The sequence below is a fragment of the Epargyreus clarus genome, unplaced genomic scaffold (genome assembly GCF_041222505.1).
Source record: "Epargyreus clarus isolate Ecla_fem2 unplaced genomic scaffold, WU_Ecla_fem_2.2 ptg000032l, whole genome shotgun sequence".
NCBI classification, from domain to species: domain Eukaryota; kingdom Metazoa; phylum Arthropoda; class Insecta; order Lepidoptera; family Hesperiidae; genus Epargyreus; species Epargyreus clarus.
The window spans coordinates 8,022,230-8,042,156 of record NW_027332237.1 but is presented as its reverse complement, the minus strand read 5'-3'; the positions used below and the strand labels follow the sequence as shown (position 1 = coordinate 8,042,156).

General features: G+C 36.1%; 1 protein-coding gene and 1 long non-coding RNA gene across 2 annotated transcripts in view; one reads left to right on the top strand and one right to left on the bottom strand.

The window, feature by feature from the left end:
- Positions 1-19,927, top strand: part of LOC140755057 (zwei Ig domain protein zig-8) — a 230,789-nt gene that overhangs the window by 130,339 nt on the left and 80,523 nt on the right. The gene's annotated exons all lie outside the window — the stretch shown is intronic.
- On the bottom strand, positions 7,648-9,688 carry LOC140755208 (uncharacterized). Its single transcript, XR_012103752.1, has 3 exons — positions 9,292-9,688; positions 9,066-9,192; positions 7,648-8,729 (listed from the first exon to the last, which is right to left on the bottom strand). It is a non-coding gene; the product is annotated as an uncharacterized LOC140755208 (long non-coding RNA).

The window sequence follows — 19,927 nt, the reverse complement described above, 5'->3', positions numbered from 1 at the left end:
GACGGAGTCGAACCAAAAAGGGTTCTACCACCTTAAAAAATCTGTACATCTCTACATCTGTAGAGCTCTATATAGAATACCGCTTAATCACTTCTTTGATCTGATTTGAAGAGTGATAAGAGAGATGTTTATCTGTATTATAGATTGGAGACTTATTCGAGACGTTCCAAAGTAGTCTTCAAGGTAGCGACTCTTCTTTGATCAACTTCAGGGAGCACTTTAATCTGAGGTTGATGACCAATACCCATGGGAAGCAGTGATCAATTACAAAATTAAGTTAGCCTCTTACGCTGGCCAATACTATAATATCATGAAAATAAAAAAAAATATTTATTATAATACATGTTTACTATAGAAATTATATCAATATTAGGATTATAACGTTGTCGAGCTCATCTAACGTTTTTTGGTCTAACTCCACCTAAAAAATATCGAGATATTGGTACTCCATAACCTAATTTTTCCAGAATATGATCACACAACCAGCAGACCTACGCGTTACGTAAAGTGACACTTCGGTAAAAATATTACCCCGATATATCATTAGACTTTGTACAATCTGTATTGAATACAGAGCGTTGTTGATACTGCCAAATTATTCATGAGCTTGTAACAAATCGAGGGATGAAAATGGTACTGTTTTGTTTCGCTTTATTATACGGTTGCAATCTTTTTTATGGAAAGAAGAACTTTGTGGTTCAAATAAGTTGGTACCAAGGTCACACCATTTTCTGCCTTATAGCAGCAACTGCCTCATCATACAGTAGTGTTTAGCGCATCTATGTGAGACAAGTGATCATTACAGCCAATTAATGTATGTCTATATATATACATGGTCCATGTCTTGGTTGGACCAGGGGCGGTAGTGATCACGTGTCAGACGTACTGTACCCTCGTTTCCTACTTTAATTCCAATATGTAGACATGATAAAATATCTGACTACTTAAATGTAGCCTACGTCACTCCCACAACTTAGATGAATTCAAAGAAACTGCGTATGTTAAAATCCGTCAAGCCCTTTCTTTGCGTTTCAAGGCATGCTTATGCAAATGAGTCAATAACATTCTTAAAACATTACCTTCCGCAGTCGGATAAAAAAACTATAGAAGTGGTGTAAACTAGAGAATTATTATTAAAACAGTAATTCAATTAACTAAAAATATGGCCTACGTCATTCCTACAATTTAGACGAATCCAACAACACCTCATGTAGTATTGTACTGGTTCGGTTAGTACACGTGTAAGTACAAATCGGTCCACAACACGTCCGACCCGACAGGCGTCCAGACTAAGAGTGACTTGCCAGATCAATTGACATGTCGCCAAATGCCCCACTACCGCACGCTACACCAGTTCTCGTATCTATGTTTAATGTCTAATTATGAATATTTAATAATACACAACAAGTATAATCAAGCCGTTTGAGCTGTAGGTCGCACCAAAGCGTATATACATACATATATACGTCAGAAAATCATTATCCTCTGCACTCGGAAACTGTACAAGTGGTACAAAATCCCTGTCCTTTCTGCCTGTAAGTCTAAGAACTGAATAAATTAAAATGTAAATGGGTTTAGCATCCGCATCGCAGTGGCTGACAACAGACTGCAACATTTCTATTTGTCGAAAACAATGGCTTTCAATCCGACAATGGTAGTTACTGGGATTATGCTGATTAAAGTGGGTTTTTGAGCTGGAAGTAGTTCGTCTGCGATTGGTTGTTTTTGTAAGGAATCTATTTGCTGGTTTTGTTTCTTGGTTTAAGATCTTTTTGTTAATCAAAAGGAAGTTAATTAACATAAAAATCTTGTTTAAACGATTAGATGTTATAAGTTTGCATTGAATAAACGTTCCCATTACTATCCTTTACGGTCTCCTCTTAGAATGAAAAAGACACCGCCGGAAAAGTGCAAATCGTGCTCTTTACAATCTTCGAGGACGTTTTTAGGATTTTTTCACGTTGTTTTCATTCACCGTTATAGCAACTGATATTTAATAAATTTCTAATAGGCGCATATCTTTAAAATTAGTCGCTTGCCAAAAATTCGAATAACCTTGAGGACTAAGTTAGAACGCATAGACCTAAGTGTATCTGCTTTGCAAAACATCAGAACACGTCAGCGCTTAATACTGTTATTATACGACGTGGCGACGATGCCGCAGTCGAAACACAAGCGTTCTTCCAAATAAATGAACATTATTTCACGTTTATTCCCAACAATCATTTTGAATAACACTCCAATTAATACCATTTAAATAATCTTCGTATTATTCATCTACTTGTATATGAAAAGCTGAAATATGAAAATTATGCACAAATGTTACACTGTCCGTTATTTTCGTGCCGGATTATTGTAATAACGGTAATAAATATTTATGGGCTTAATGAAATTATATTTGCATGATTCGTACCTACTTATGTATATAATGAGCACTATTTGCGGATTATCATTAAATGATTGTATTTATTCAGCGATAAACGTCATTAGTGTTTGACGTTGGAATTTATGAATTTTAAGCCAAGGATACTTTGGGCTATGTTTATATTGTAATATTATACACTTAACATCGCATGTCGGGTCGCATCTCAGGTCTGCGGTCCAAATGCGGTCCGCCTTGGATTAGGACTCGGCCTGCGGCACTTTTATAGGCCAGCATTTTTTCAATAGAATTAGCAAATGAGCTTGCAGGTCACCTGAAGGTAAGTGGGTACTGCCGACCATGGACATCTGAAATCAACCTAGATAAGAATAGATATCCACTTAGCTGAGGTTGGACACAGTTGATTCGCTATGCTGGAACGCCTGGAAAAAGTATATCTCCACACCCTTCAAACCAGAACACAGCAGCGCTTAACACTTGTAATGGGGCAGAAATAGGTGTAGTGCCGCCGGAGTCGAACGACAGAGTCGGATTCTGCCACCTTCAAGAACAAACTCCTGTTCTATATAGAGTTGGTTACAGATGTCCATGAGCGGCAGTGCCTTACCATTGAGTAGACTGCATACTGAATGCTATATTGATATCTCCTTAAAAAACAATGGTACCTCGCAAGAAATTTATATAAACAAAATATTTCATACGAAATCCCTGAAAAGTTTCCATCAAGTTAATTAGGCCGTAAACATCTGTTGCGCGTTATGCTAATGTGTGTTGCTTTGTAACTTTGTTTTATTGCGAAAACGGCGTGTGTGGACAGATGCTAACATTTTCATATATAAAATCTTAATTTGGATCGAAATAAAGTAAAAATTGCACTGTATTATAAAAAAATTGAGAGTGACTTTTGTAGGTGCAGTCGACCTGATGGCAAGTGGCTACTGCTGCCCATGGACAACTGTAATCAATTCCAGATGAGATTATATTCCTACCTAAGGACGGTCATAGATGCGCTTCTGCCCCTGAGGACTTAGCCGGAACACCTCGGAATAGTAAGTCTTCCTTACCACACCCTTCGAACCGGAACACAGCAGCGCTTAACAATGCTGTTATTAGGAAAAAATGGTGACACGATGGAGCCTCCGAAGTTAAACCACAAAGGATTCTTCCACTTTCAGAGCATGGTTTAACACTGTCATTATAATGCAGAAGTTTTCATAATAGTAACCTACATATAACTATGTAGGGTTCTCCCTTAAAAAGATGTAACATTAACCAAACAGACGCAACATGTGCCGACAGTGTCAATTTGCATTGTAATCACGCGTACAAAAATAATTAACTGTTGACACGCATCGCGCTGACTGTATTAACTTGTTATGCTCGGTACTGTATGAAAATGTTAACGGAGTCCTATTTTTAAACAGACTTTTACTGGAATTGGAGTGGACCTATGCAAACTTTTACTGGACTTATGCATACTTTTACTGGACATTTGTTCACTCCCAAATTGCAGGGGCATATTTTAGAGATTAATGTTCTTTACACATCTCAGTCTGATGAGCTTTTTCTTGCGAAAATTTATTTAAAGAATGTGATAAATTTCTACTGCATTCCAAACCAAAAAGCAGGGCTTTACTTTGTTGTTACAAGGGATAAGTACGTGAACTAGCAGAGTGTTGCCTCATTGAATAGTTAATTTAGAATTGAACCTTTGCCTACAACCCTTTTTATGTGCTAAGGCTATAAAAAAATGCCGGTTACGCAAACAGACGCAACATGTGACGACAAACTTAATTTGCATTGTAATCCCGCGTCCAAAAATAATCAACTGTTGACACGCACCGCGCTGACTGTATTAACTTGTTATACTTGGTACTGTATGTAAATGTTGACGGAATTCTACTTTTTAAACAGACTTTTAAATTGTAGTGGACCTATGCAAATTATTACTAGACTTATGCAAACTTTTACTAGTAATTTTTTCGCTGCCAAATTGCAGGGTCACATTTTAGAGATTAATGTTCTTTACACCTCTCAGAGTCTGATGAGCTTTTTCTCGGGAACATTTTTTTAAAGAGGGTAGTAAATTTCTGCTGAATTTCAAACCAAAAAATAACGCATTACTTTGTTGTCAAAAGGGATAAGTACATAAACTAGCAGTAGTACATAAAGTAGCAGTTAATCTAGAATTGAACCCTTTTCGCGTGCCCAGACTAAAAAATGTTAAGCAAACAGACGGAACATGTGACGACAAACTCAATTTGCATTGTAATCACGCTTCCAAAAATAATTAACTGTTCACACGCACGGCTGACTGTATTAACTTGTTTTACTTGGTACTGTATGGAAAATGTGGAGTCGGATATTTTCTTTTTTGCGGACTTTTACTGGACTTGTTTAGACTTTTATGTGATTTATACAGACTTTTACTGGACCTATATGGACTTCTGGCGGGTTTATAATTTTTCTGGACTAAAAAGTTTTATTTGATATTTCTTTATTTTCGACTTTGGAGGCACTTCCGCCGCATTTTTAATCTAATAACAGCAGTGTTAAGCGCTGCTTTGTTCTGGTTTGAAAGGTTTGGTAAGCGAGATATACTTATCCTAGGTGTTCCAACTTAGACCATAACGAGGACTTCAATCTTATCTGGGGCTAATTACAGATGATTATATTCAGTAGCCACTTACCATTAGGTAGCAAAAAACCTTGAAGAACAATCGTAGCGTAACCTAAACCTACCATTACAGACCTTCACAAAAAACGAACACATCAAAAGGAAATGAGAAGCAAGCCTTATCGACTTTTTCGCTCCATTGTACTTAATTCGGCTCTGACGTCTGGAGATAAGTAAATAAGCTTATTTTGTTGACTGTACGTCAGGGACGATTCGGGGATAATTACATTGGGTGTCAGTGGAATTTCAATGAGATTATATTGAGTGAACTCGTAGGATCAAAAATAGATATGTTGAGAAATATGTTGATAAAAGAATTCATCAATATTATTATTATTATTATTATTTTTATAATATAGGAGTAGCAGAAGAGCATGCAGTCCACCTGATAATAAGTGGCTACTGCCGCGCATGGACATCTGTAATCAACCCTAGATAGGATTAGATATTCCTACCTGAGGTCGACCACAGATGCGCCGTTACCCCTGAGGACTAAGCTGGAACGCCTCGGAAAAGGATGTCTCCCTTACCACACCCTTGAAAACGGAACACAGCAGCGCTTAACACTACTGTTATTAGGCAGAAATAGGTGTGGCGGTGGTGCCGCCGGAGTCGAACCACAAAGGGTTCTACCACCTTCAATATGCATGAATATAAGATTTTAGGTAGTAGAACCCTTTATTGGGTCAACGCTAGAGGCACCATCGCCGTAAATTAAAGGTTTTACATAATTCAGAAAGTCGTAGAACCATTATAGTTTGACGAGGAAGAAACTAGCTCTCGCCCATTTGGGTGGTTGGTGTGATTGTCCGACTTACATATTTTGAGGTCACCATCTTAAGCAACCATCTGTGATCGACTTCATAGTTCTAAAACTACTATTCTGTATGAAGTTGGTTCTAGTTGTTCACATTGGACTGTATGCTAGTTCGCTACTTCAAGCTTAGAAAAAGACAGATATAATTTAACAGCAACGCTACAGCCGTGCTTTACTGCCCTGGTGTGATAGTACATTATGTTCATTTACAACTTACTCCTCAGATTGCAACATTTGATTTCTTCATACTAGCGAACCAATGAGCAATTAAATAAAAGTTTGTAAAAAATATTTATAATTTGTCAAAATGTATCGCTCGTTTTACAGCTTGCAGTGTGACAAACGAATCAATTCCGATTGAGTGCATGTGGGTGACATATCGCAATCAATCTCGGAAAGAACCTTGTTATTGAGGGTCATTATTCCAGTTCACAGCGGTTGAGATACTTAGATGGAATTGATATTCAGAGCGAATATGTTATATGAAAATGGAGTCGCAAACGAACATATATACAAACTTCAGTAAGTCATCTCGTCTCAAACCCATTACTGTCCCAGCATCAGATAGTTTTGAGAACATTTTAAATAATTCTCAAATTCGTAACTTTCCTCACGATGTTTTCCTTCACCTGTATTGTAAATGATAATTATTTGCTAATATGCACATAACTTTACAAAGTCAGACGATGGAATTTGAGTTGAGGTAGAGTGGTTACCAGTAGGTTATTACAACTGCATCGTAAGTGATCATTTTCCATTCTTCATAGTTCTACTAAACACCATCGAAAAATTTATTTCCGCCCTACTAGTATTATTAGTGTTGCCGCTTTCTCTTTGAAAGATGTGGTAAAGAAGAATTATGGGTAAACATGTTGAAACACAAACCTCAGGGGTAGAGACGCAACTGTAGCTAATCTCAGGTTAAACTCTAATCCTACCTGAAGTTGATTACAGTTGTCCATAAGTGACAGTAGCCACTTATAATTATGTGATATGCATACTCGTTTGCTATTTCTTAAAGGTATTTTTTTACCAAAAATACGGTAAAATTTCAAAGCAGCGGTGTTGTCCACACAGTTAATTCCCCTATAAATAACGTATGGTAATTTGCATGAACGAAGGGTTAAGCCCGAAAGTTAGCATATTATGCACACACATTGCTCCACGGTCGCATGCATATGCAAATAATGTTATATGAATCCGCTCTCATAATTAGGTTTCGCCAACAGTAACCGAGGTCCAAATATCTTTATTTAGGTAATACTAACTTCATCATAGTATTATATATGGATTTTGCGATGATATAACTTTAAAATAATATGCTATCATTGAAGTTTATACAGACTTCTCATTTGTATATAATGTAATCTATCAAGTTAAGCAATGTTGGGCGCGGTTAGCTTTTGGATGGGTGACCATTAGTGGCTAAATTTCAAGCGCTAAATAGCAGCTGTAAAATTTCTTCGTAGGCATGGGTTGGTTAAAAAGCTCCACCACAGAACCGTCCTTCCTTCACACAATGAAGCATGGTAGAGTGGGTTTCAGGCCTGACCCAGTTGTGGGGAAAGATCTGGGCCTAGCATTGGAACAAAATTTCTACTTAACATAAACATAAACAAATTGTTTCTAATCAAATAATCCGCTACCTCGAGTTGAACAATATTCTACCTCTCAGGCAGTCTGGATTTAGGAAGAAGCATAGCACCACCACAGCATTAATTGAGGTAGTGGACGATATTTTGACAGCGCAGGACAAAGGCGAGGGTACAATTTTGGCCTTATTAGATTTTTCACGTGCTTTTGAAACACTAAATATTTCATTACTGCTTTCTAAGCTTGCGTTTTATGGCATTAGCATTAACACCGTAAAATGGTTTGATAGCTATTTTAGGAATCGGTCTCAGATGGTCGAACTTCGAAAAGGTAGTGATAGTTCAGAAAATCTTTCATCTTCCAAGGATATCAATCAAGGTGTGCCTCAGGGTTCTATATTGGGTCCTCTCCTTTTCATTTTATATAGTGCAGATATAACAGAAAATATAAAGTTCTGCAAATTTCATATGTATGCAGACGACATACAAATATATATATCATTTAAACCGAGTGACACTGATGTTGCAGTGGCGAATCTAAATTCTGACCTTAATTGTATTGCGCAGTGGTCAGAACGGAACGCTTTAATACTAAATCCGAAAAAAACAAAATTTTTGATTATGGGAACACCTACCCAGGTCCGCAAGATTAGTGCAAAAAGTCCGGCTATTATTTTAAATGGAGAAGCAATCGATAGAGTGCCAGAGGCACGTAACCTTGGGGTGGTCATCGATGAACACCTCAGATTCGAGAAGCATAACTTAAACATTGTACGTAATTGCTATTATAGACTAAAAACTTTATACCGCATAAGAAATTACCTAAGTGTAACCTTGCGCATTAACCTTTGTGAAGCCCTTGTTCTTTCTAAGTTCAATTACGCGGATACTCTCATTGGGCCACGGCTTCTTGCACGTACTAAAAAAGTCATCCAACGAGTACAGAATGCCTGCGCACGTTTTTGTTTTAATATCCCACCTCGCTGCCATGTTACTCCGTACATCAATACCGCTAACATATTAAAAATGGACCTCCGCAGGCAATTACACCTTGCCACACTTATATTTGGTATTATAAAAAATAAAGAACCTTTGTATCTATTTAGTAAGCTGGCGTGGGCTAGAGATCACTTAAAAGATGGAACCCGATCAGCTCCGGATAAATTGTGGTACCCGCCCTATTGCTCAGCTGCTTTCAGGGGCAGCTTCAGGTACAGCGCCACGAAGTGTTGGAACAACCTGCCTCCTCCTCTTCGTAGCCTGAAATCATTAGGGAGTTTTAAATATAAACTTAAAAATTTACTACTTAAAGAACAAATAAAATAATATTGACTATTTGGCTTATCTATTAGAAGTACAGTAAAGAACAATAACATTATATATTCACTCACACACACATGCACGTAAATAAAATATCAATACATTCATACATATTTCCCTACATTTCATTTTAGAACTTTTATTTCATTAATTAATTGAGGATACTACTTGTTATTATTGTTTACTTATGTAGGCTATTATTGAACAATACAATGAGACCATATAATTTTTAATATATTTATCTCAAAGCGTAGTCTAATTTATATTTTAACTTACCTATAGATTGTGGCTCATAGACAGGGAGGCAGGGTTCCAATGTTCGACGTGGTACTAGTATGAACTGGCAGCTCATCATGTTATCGTCGATACTGTAGGTACGAGTACATCTGGCTCGATTTGTTTCCTGGAAATAATGATAGGTAGTGTTCCATGACGCCTTGTATAATTTTTCGTTACACACAAATTTAAAATTTACCGTTAATAATAAAATGGAGGTACTTACCGCGATACCTGAGTGTCTCACGTGTCGGAAATACACAGTAAATCGTGTTAATACGGCACCATTAGCAAGCACGCGGACAGCCGTCCGATCAACATTACGCCACGGGGCTAACTGAAAATCAGAGCCAAGACGCAGTCTACCTGCTCATGGCATTCGCTGAGTTTGTCCCCTTTCACGTTTGTTGCAGCACATAGAAGTTTAGTTATGTATTGTATTTTTATTATTGTTATTTTTTTTTACTCTTACATTTTTATAAGGATTCTTTCTTATTTATATACTTATACATATTGTCTTATTTTTAGTAACTAGTTGTATAACCGTGCTTTTTTTAATTATTTTGTCTATTTGCAATTGTACTGTGTGTTGCAATATGCTTGAATAAAGTATTTTCTTTCTTTCTTTCTTTCTTTCTTTCAAAACACAAATCCACGTATGTAATTCATCATAACAATTCGGCAGATGAATGATAATAACTGTATTTGTGGATAATGTGTGGTGGTACTGGAAAATGCAGATACTATCCCGACCAAAATAAAAATTTCATACAATTATCTAGTTATTCCCATGTGAGTATAATGCAGTTTGAAATTCGCACTACGTAATTGTGAATAATCCATTTCTGACTTTAAGAGCAATAAGCTATTTTAGTTTGCAGGCAAGAGAGATAATTTTATGACTTAATTTAGTCTTCAGGTCGAAACGCATCCGTGTTTGATCTCTAGTTGAACAGTAATTCTATTTGGAGTCTAAATAAGTCATTCGTGGCCAGTTAGTGTCAGACGTATCATACGCATTTAATATTACTTCGTTGTTAACCCATTATTGTTCTACTACTGGGCTAGGAGATCCTCTCAAAATAGAGCGATTTTGACCAGTCTATCGCGCAGGCCAAATGCGAATTGTTAGAAATTTATGCGCATTGTTAGTCAAACACCTATAAGAACTTTTTGCAAAAGAACTCTCAGGTATGTACGTTTTTTACTATATATTCTTTCAACTTTAAAGTAGGTGATAATTATTTTTAATATGCACATAACTTAGAAAAATCAGAGGTTAAACCACGGACCTCCCGACTGTTTAAACCATTAAGTTATCTGCCTTAATATTCTTTTTTATACTTTTATATACTATTTTCCAATATTATTAAAACTGTGATAAGAATCTTTGTACATTATTGGTGGACACAAGTTCTTTAAAAAGATACACGTCGATTGGTAGACTCCAAACAGGTAGAATCACAGAATACAGGTCAGGTGCTTCAAACACATTTGAAAATATCAGAAAACCCACTTCTTTACTATATTTACCCTTGCGTTAAATTTGCGACTTTTATGGTTTTATAGGTCCAAGTAAATTTAGGCACAGGCTTTTAATAGGCTCTTAGAAAATTCAGAGGTTTCCCAAGAGGCAACTCCAAAGCGACATTAATTAAGACAAGACAACCGAGAATAGCCTCGACAAGTGCACCACTTTCCATGAGGCGAGATTGTGGCTAAACGTTGACCTTATAAAAATTCAAAAATATATCAATAAATGAGGAAAATAAATATTTTCTCTGATCTATCATTATTATCAAACAGTAAATTCATACAGTTAAAAATATATATACTTAAAATAAAAATAAAATAAGTATTTATGGCGTGTATAATAAACAATGAGTGTTGTAACAACTCTTTATAGATATCTACGAGGAAATACGAAGATAGCCGATCGTGTCCGATGTACATTTTCTAAACTTAGCCACGCGGTAATGGCCTAATACTGTTCTCTCCTGATTACCGTGAAATAATTATATTAATCTAAAATAGACAGCGAAAAACAAACAACGTTAAAGCAAAGTTCTTCACAAATGGGATAAAAGCATCGGCAAGTTTAAAACTGTATTATGGCAGGCTTTTAGTGTCCATTAATCATTGATCGAGTTACTGAAGGTGGAGGTACGAGTAATATAATGAAACTTTCTTCCCTGCACTTGTTCTGTTCAAGGAGATATTCGTTTTGAAATTGTTTAGACTGAATTTACAGTAAATTACAAACATTACTCACGTAATCTGAGGTTCGAATCCTAATATTTGATTGACTAAAATAAGAAGATGATATTTTAGCGTTTTTATGAGATTGATGAGGCAATGGAGCATATAGTCCAGCTGATGTTAAGTATTCATTGCCTCCTATAGACATATGTATGTAAGAATACTGAGGATTAATGCTGAACGCTTCGTATAAGTATGTCTCCCTTACCACACCTTTTAAACTGGAATACAGCAGCACTTAACACTGCTGTTATTAGGCAGACAATGGTCAATTGCTCCTCCCAGGGCAGAGCCCGATAGAAGGGCATCGCGTTAGGTCCGGTTGTGTTCCTTTGGAGATCCTGGAGTTCTCCACCGAACGCTGAGGACGGCCACCGGGGGGGTTTTAGTGCGGTAAAATCCCACATAACCCGGCGTCACTCCCATGGCGTCGGGTACCTTTTGAAGGTTTCCCCCTCGTCAAAAAAAAAAGGCAGACAATGGTCGCCGTATACGTTTCTCACATTCAAATCATTAATTGAAGCAACTAATAAGGATTCAATTTATAGTAGGATTTTCTTAATTACTAGTTGATGCTAGTAGTAAATGGAATGGGATTTGAATCCCGGACTGAGACGGTCGTTAGCGTCGATATATCTTATGAGCTTAGCGAATAATTAGTCTTCAGTTGCAATTACCTTTATGTCCCAATATGGGCAAGTTTAATAAGCCTTTTTCTATGCTTGGGGGATTGTACATAAATATTCAATATATATAAGTATATCTTATTAGTCCCTTTCATGGGCGTAGTAAAAAATATTCCATTTTATTTTTTGAGCGTATCGCCACTAGGCAGTCGAAATATAGATGGGTGACCAACCCATCTATATTTTGACTTCCTAGTTTGCTATCTACTAATTTATACTATTCTATTATTTTCTGTTAACAATACAATCATTATTATATAATACATAGTACAATTCATTATACTCTACTATAAAGAAGGAGTAGTCAGAAATTTCTTGGAACTGGATTACTGAAAATATAGTGATTTTCAGTAAATCAGTTCCCAGAAATTTCTATGGGTCGGCAAAAAAGGTTTTCAGAAAATACAAAAATATATCGGTTATATTATAGTGAGTCGGACAAAAAATCATTAGCAGAAAATGAACGAAACTATATTTAAGGGAGTTGGTAAAAATAAATGTGTACTATTTTTTCCCCGAAGTACCTTCTATATTTCTGTTTTTATAAGTAAACTAGTTTTTGCCCGCGGCTTCGCCCGCGTTTAAAAGAAAATAATATAACATAGTAACATACATAAAATTGAAAATTCGTACCTTCAACTTTGCTAAAGATCATCACTTGATCAAATGCATAGTTTACGATTCAATCCTTACTAATATCCCTAGTTCCCGTGGGATTTCCGGGATAAAAACTATCCTATGTCCTTTCTCGGGTATCAGACTATCTTTGTACAAAATTTCATTAAAATCGGTTCAGTGGTTTGGGCGTGAAGAAGAGATAACCAGACAGACAGACAGAGTTACTTTCGGATTTATAATATTAGTAAGGATATATTTTTCTTAAAATATGGCAACTTCAGACACTCTGTAAATAAATAATATATAGTTAAATTACCCATTATAATTCTACTGCTGTATGTGTCATTTTTTCCCTCAAGAGTTCTTCAGTTGCCAAAAGTTATCTTAGCGGAGAATGTGACGTCATTCGTAATGATAGATTACTTAGAAAGTCTGACGTCATTCTTGATGTAGCACTAAGAATGACGTAAGAAGTCTTGATGTAAGGGTACAGTCATACTAGTGTAATTACTAGCCCGGTTTTTTGACGTCGAGGAATTCACTCGACAAATAAGAGTAATTAGTTTGATGTATGGATTTTGCGGTTTATTGCTATGTATGTAGATAGCTTAATGCTTGAAACTCGCAATCTCAATCGAGGAGTCCGAGGTCCAAACCAGTGGTAGGCACCTCTGATTTTTCAAAGTGATGTGCGTATTAGAAATCAATTATCACTTGCTTTAACGGTAAAGGAAAACATTGTGAGGAAACCTATATACTTGAAAGACCTTAAAAAATCTCTAGAAATAAGCACTTCTTGCCCAGTGCAGTGCACTATGGCCTCCAACCATGGGATAGTGATGGGTTGATGATGTTGTTGTGTCTGACGAAGTCTGATATCATCTTTATTATAATATTAGGTAGATAATATTGTCGAAAATTTACCGTAGTGGGTCTTCACTTGGTACTTGGTCGTCATGGTATTTTATGACCTTAATCTGTGGGCAGACCCATGCCCAGCTGTGAAATAATAAAACCTTGATAATATAACAACAATTAGTAAAATTAGTCATAATTATGAAGTTCAGTCGACGTGTGAAAGCAATTATCGGATGAGTGCGGTCTCTGTGGACGACGTTATGTTACTTATTTGTTATGTGTCATGTTAGGGCGTCAACACACTGCTGGCGTGTTATAAGAAACAAAGAAAGAAAAAATGTTTTTGTTAGGTACATCGAATTTAAATGGTTATGTTTGCACTGGCTTCATTTTTAAGAAAGAAAGAAAAATGTTTATTTAGTGCAATAAATTTAAATACAAATACAGTGTAAATTAAAAGGAATTAAAACTTAATTAAGTTATTATTATGTTTGATCCTCGACCATGGTAAATTTAAATTTCTGTTTTGGGTCTAGTTAGGTGTTTTCGTATTCATCATTATGTTTATGGTACTTCACATAAAAATCCTTGTGTACCTAAGTTAATATTATCATTACATTGATAAGGTTTCCATATTAGCTGGCATGAAGGTGGTAGAACCCTCTGAGGTTGAACTCCGGCGGCACCACCGCCACACTTATTTCTGCCTAATTACAGCAGTGTTAGGCACTCCTGTTTTCCGTTTTGAAGGGTGTGGTAAGGGAGACATACAGCGTTTACATGATCGCTACCTCTGAGGGCTAAATTAGTTTGTCTCATAACAATTTATCGAAGTAGAGCATAGTTCAATTAGTTATTATGATTAATCGGAAATCAAAATCGGTCTAACGGTTTTCGTCGGTCAGTTCAGCATTATTTTTGAATAACCTAAAAACAAACAAATAACAAACAACAGTAACAAACAAAGAGCAGTAGCAGATGGGCATGCAGTCCAGGTGATATTAAGTGGCTAATGACTTCCAAAGGCATCTGTAATCAACCCCACATAAGATTAGATTCCTACCTAAGTTCGGCCATAGATACGTCGCTACGCTACCCTTGACTAAGCTGGAGTGTCTCAGATAAGCATGTCTCAGATAAGTCATACATAATCTGATTTAATCAATTAAGGAACAGTAAATTGTATAATTGTGGAAAAAGTGTGGGGTGCTTTTCGAAAATTAATAAGTGGAGCACTCCACGCTTTTTTCACAATTATACAATTTACTGTTCCTTAATTGATTCCTAGATTGAAAATTATAATTTCTACTTTTTAGTCGATTTTATCATAAAAGCGTGTTTTTTAGTTTTTTGAACTATATTTATTTTATTAATTTTTAGTATTTGTTGTTACAGCGACCATCATTATGCATCGTCTGTAAAAAAATCAAGTGTCTATCTATTACGGTTTAAGAGATAAAGCCCTGTGACTCACGAACAGACAGCGGAGGGTTTCGTTTTATCCTTTGAGTACGGAATCCTAAAAATCATTCTAAAAGATGGTATTATAGATATGTTTCAATACATTTGAGTTATAGGGAAATAACATTATTATTTCTCATAGCTAAAAATCAATCTAGTAACTTTGCCTGTACGCTCCATAAGGCGTTTTCTCTCCCCTCGAAAATCGTTAATCCTGAGGATGTTGATAAGGACAATGGTAAAAAATTATTAAAATCGTGTATTTTCATCGGTTTTTGATAATTCTTTAAGATTTTGAATTAAACTGAACGTTCAAAGTGGATAAAAATCGGGCTCAAAGATTCCGTTACTGTTACATACATACATACAAACGTACAACCCAAGCTAATAAAAGCGTGTTAAAAACAGGGATTTTTCCGCTGTTCTTTTTATTCATTGTAAAAAAAAACAAGGAAATTGAAAAAAAGGAAAAAAATATCACTACAGATTCTGTATACATTTAAAGGGCCGTGATACTTTTGTTGGATTACGAAGGAAACTCTTTTGTATAAATATAGAATCTGTCTTATAAGCGGAGTAAATCGGACTTTTCGGATTAAAACGTATGGTGAGATTGAGGAGTTCCAGTTTAGTCATACGAGTAACTTCCTGCCACATCATATACGTGGCTTACTTTATGTAGGATTCGTATCTTATTTTGATTTTTTTACAATATAGAAGTGGCAGACGAGCATGCAGTCCTTGATGGTAAGTGGTTACTGCCGCCCATAGACGTTTGTAATCAAACCCAGATAGGATTAGATATTCCTACCTGAGGTCGACCGCAGATGCGCTGGAGGCTCCTAGAGACTAAGCTGGAACGCCTCAGAAAAGTATGTCTCCCTTACCACTTCTTTCAAGTTAGAACACAGCAGTGTTTAACACTGCTGTTATGAGGCAGAAATAGATGTGACGGTGGTGTCGCCAGAGTCGAACCACAAAGGGTTCTACCACCTAATACTTGCTTATTTCTGCCTCATCAATAGAGCATATTTTATAAGGTTTGAACAGTTTTACGATGCGAAACATAAGACGTTTCAAATTAGCCCAGAAAATCGTTGACAAAAGCACAAAAACCTAAGTATCAACCCAAAAAGATCCAAAATAAAATTGGGAAAACCCAGTCAAATATAATCTCATTTCGGAGACAGGATTTTCACGTTGTTTGCAGAGCACTGTTATATCTGTTGATTGTAGGAAAACAAGGAAATCGCAGAAAACAGGAAAATATCTGCCACCAGCCACGATTTGTCAGCGAGTTTATTCTCATATTATTGTATTTTTTACCCGACTGCGGGTAATGTTTTTCGACCGCATATTTGTAAGGTATGTTACATTTTTTGGTACGCTCTGCAGCCCAAATGGCTTGAAGGATTTTAACATGATGAGATGTGACTGCAATCGGCTAACTTTCGGAAGTTTTTAACACGCTTTTATTAGCTTGGGTTGTATGTATGTATGTAACAGAGTAACGGAATCTTTGAACCCGATTTCTATCCACTTTGAATGTTCAGCGTAATTCAAAATTTTGAAGAATTATCAAAATCCGATGACAATACACGATTTTAATAATTTTGTACCATTGTCTTTATCAGCATCCTCAGGATTAACGATTTTCGAGGCGAGATTGTTCGAGCGCCTTAGAGAAAGTTAATTGCAAAGTTCCTAGATTGCAAGAGGCTTTATCTCTTAAACAGTTAATAGATACACACTTTCATTTTTTATAGAGGATACATAATGGTGGTCGCTATAACAACAAATACTAAAATGGGGCGCTTTTCGAAAACTGATAAATGGAGCACCACGCTTTTTTCACAATTATACTATTTACTGTTCCTAAATTGATTCCTAGATTGAAAACTATTTTCTACTTTTTAGTTGATTTTATCAGAAAAGCGTGTTTTTTAGTTTTTTTATCTATATTTTGTAATATATGAGTAGCAGACGAGTATGCAGTCCACTTGTGTAAGTGGCCATTGTCACTCATGGACGTCATTAATCAATCTCAGATATGATTATAAAACAAAATCTCAAAGGTATGTGAAGTCTACTAATACGCACTTGGCCAGCGGTGGACTATGTCTTAATCCTTCTCATTCTGAGAGGAGACCCGTGCCCAGCAGTGGGGCAATAATGGGTTGATGAAGATGATGATGATGAGAAGCCACATGCAGGTTGCTATCTCAGAATACTAAGATGGAATGCCTTAGATAAGTATCCGCGTATAACAGATCTAATCAGAATATATCAGATAGCGTAATCAGATCAGACTCTTGATGAATAGGTGTAGAATATTGTGCTGTTAATAACATGAGTTTTAACTCACTCCTAAGGTACCCTAACTTTAAGCGTCTATCATTCGTACATTGAACTCCACATCATACATGTGTGAAACTATCTGAGCTATCTAAACGCCATTCTCAGCACGTGGTGCTAAATGCACGAACAAAATGGCGACTTCTGCCGGCGGCACTTTACAACTTCGCCATTACATTTGATTCACATCTTTGGAGTGTGTTAAATGGTATAAAATTTTCTTAATATTAGCGACTATATTTTAAACTTTAAACGTTTCGCCTGAGATAGATAGGTGTGAGGGGTAGAAGTTAAGATACGCTAAGCGAGTGTTATGACAATACTAAAGCTCCCTCGGTTGCGATATTTAGCTCACTTCTGTAACTCCAATCCTTCAATCCCTCCTAAAAATATAGCTTACCCACAACAGCTAAGTTTTATTTATTTATTTATTCATAAGTTGTACCAACAAAGTTAACGCTATACAACTTATAAGTAAACATTTACAATCTTGGTGAGTGTCACCTCAATTATAGGTACAAACTTCAATTCATGATACAATTAAACGAATACAATACAGTAAGACAAAAATGAATAAGAAGTATACAATGAATTATAGTATTAAAAAGCATAGCATTAAATAATATTGAAATATTACATTACATACACAACATTACATATTTAAAAAATAAAATAACTTTTTATTTTTTATTTTTAGTAAAGCAATGAAAATCAGGTTATTCTGTTGGTGATACCCATCCATAGCATATCTCCGGTGGAAAGACACCCTTAGTGGTTTCTTTTTTAAGATTAATAAAGTAGCAAACATACAGTCCAGTTGATGGAAATTCATTGCCATCCATGGACATTTGACCTGATTATACCCAAGTAAAATGGCCAAGCCAAGCCAAGTAAATTCAACCTCAAGTCGCTCCCCGATGCATATCCAGTATTGCTTCATGCTAGTAATTAATGGCAATGTTACCCAAATTGTTTCTATGTCCACTCGGTTATGTTCTTAACATTTGTAAATTAAGCTAGCACCTGTTTCCTTGTTTGTTATAAAACATTTTAACGAAACAAATTAGCTGCTAACATTAAGAAATTAGTTCTCACTAAGTACGAGATTGTGCGGAATTCCGACGAGTCGTCGCTTAAGTTGTCAAGACAAATAGTGGCGTTGGAACTTCGTGCATTGCAGTCACTGCAGGGACTTTGCAGTTTTTCTGCAAACAATTCTTGCATGCGAGCATGCAGTTCTTCTAACGATACAGTTTTTGTCGTGGGTAAGGATACGCATAGATATGAAATACCTTAAAGGTGGTAGAGGACCTTCCCTAGTTAGACTTCGGCGGCAACAATGCCACACTTATTTCTGCCTATTAACAACAGAGTTAAGCGCTGCTACGTTCTGGTTTGAAATGTATGATAAGGGACACATAATTATCCGATCCCTTCCAGCTTAGTCTTCAGAGGTAACAGTGCATCTGTGGCTCAGATAGGAATTTATCCTTATCTGGGGTTTGGAGATGTCCTAGGGAAGCAGTAGCCACTTACTATCAGGAACGAAATCCTTATTTGTTACTTGTTTATAACAACAAAATTATTCGAATGAAATCCAAATGTATTGGATATTTGTTAACAAATTATTTCTCTCTGAGTGCATCGAGTTCGAGGAAAGCGTTGAGTTGTCAAGACAAATAGCAGTCCATAGCAGTCCTTGTTGGAAACTGCTAACTGCACATAGGTGCACACTGCACATGTTTGCTGTTACAAAGGAATAACCTTATCTTTGCTATTAGGTATACGAGTATAATTTTAATAGATTGCTTCTGTATTTTGAATATACAATTTTGACGAGTTTTAATTATTTTTAGGTTTCTGGACCCCAAAATATTGTTTACTTTTTAGATATTTCTTGGGAAAAATGTTAATCGATACATTTATAAAATGTACACTTTGAAAACATAATATAGTCGACAAAAAGTTACAAGACTAAACTAAACATTTTAATATTCTTCTAGCTGTATAAAATACCAATACCGAATCAATAAATCGGACTACTAGAAACTACTGCAACATTCAATGTATGGATTTGAATATTGCAGTACTTCTAAGCGTCATCAGTAACTATAAATTTACAATCAATAGCGACAATCAACACAGGGAGAGTCAAAGGCAAAGCTTAGAGCTAACATATATTACGTATGTATTTGTCCAGAGAACAGCTCTCTCAAACTATCTGCACCGACTAAAGAGCTTAAGTCGTCAAAATCTTCCTGCAGGTGCTGTGTGGGATGTTTAATGTCCCAAAGGAATAGTGCTGCATTACTCGTATATCTAGGTATTCGTTTTGCAACTAACATTTGTAACTAAGTGTCTGAAAATTGACTCTTAAAGAAATAGAAATGTGACAGGATAATTTCTAAGACAGGGGATTTTATTGTCTATGTGTATTCCATTGAGGTAACGCTTGTTAATAATATATCCATTATCTATCGAAGATTGTGAGTGGCAAATGTGTAGTATGAAGAAATGGTGAAATGTGGATCTTTGGTAGACAATACAATGAATAGACTGATTATTGATAACAGGCGTATGTACACAAATTTGGAGAGAAACCCAATCTGGCTTTGACACCTTGAT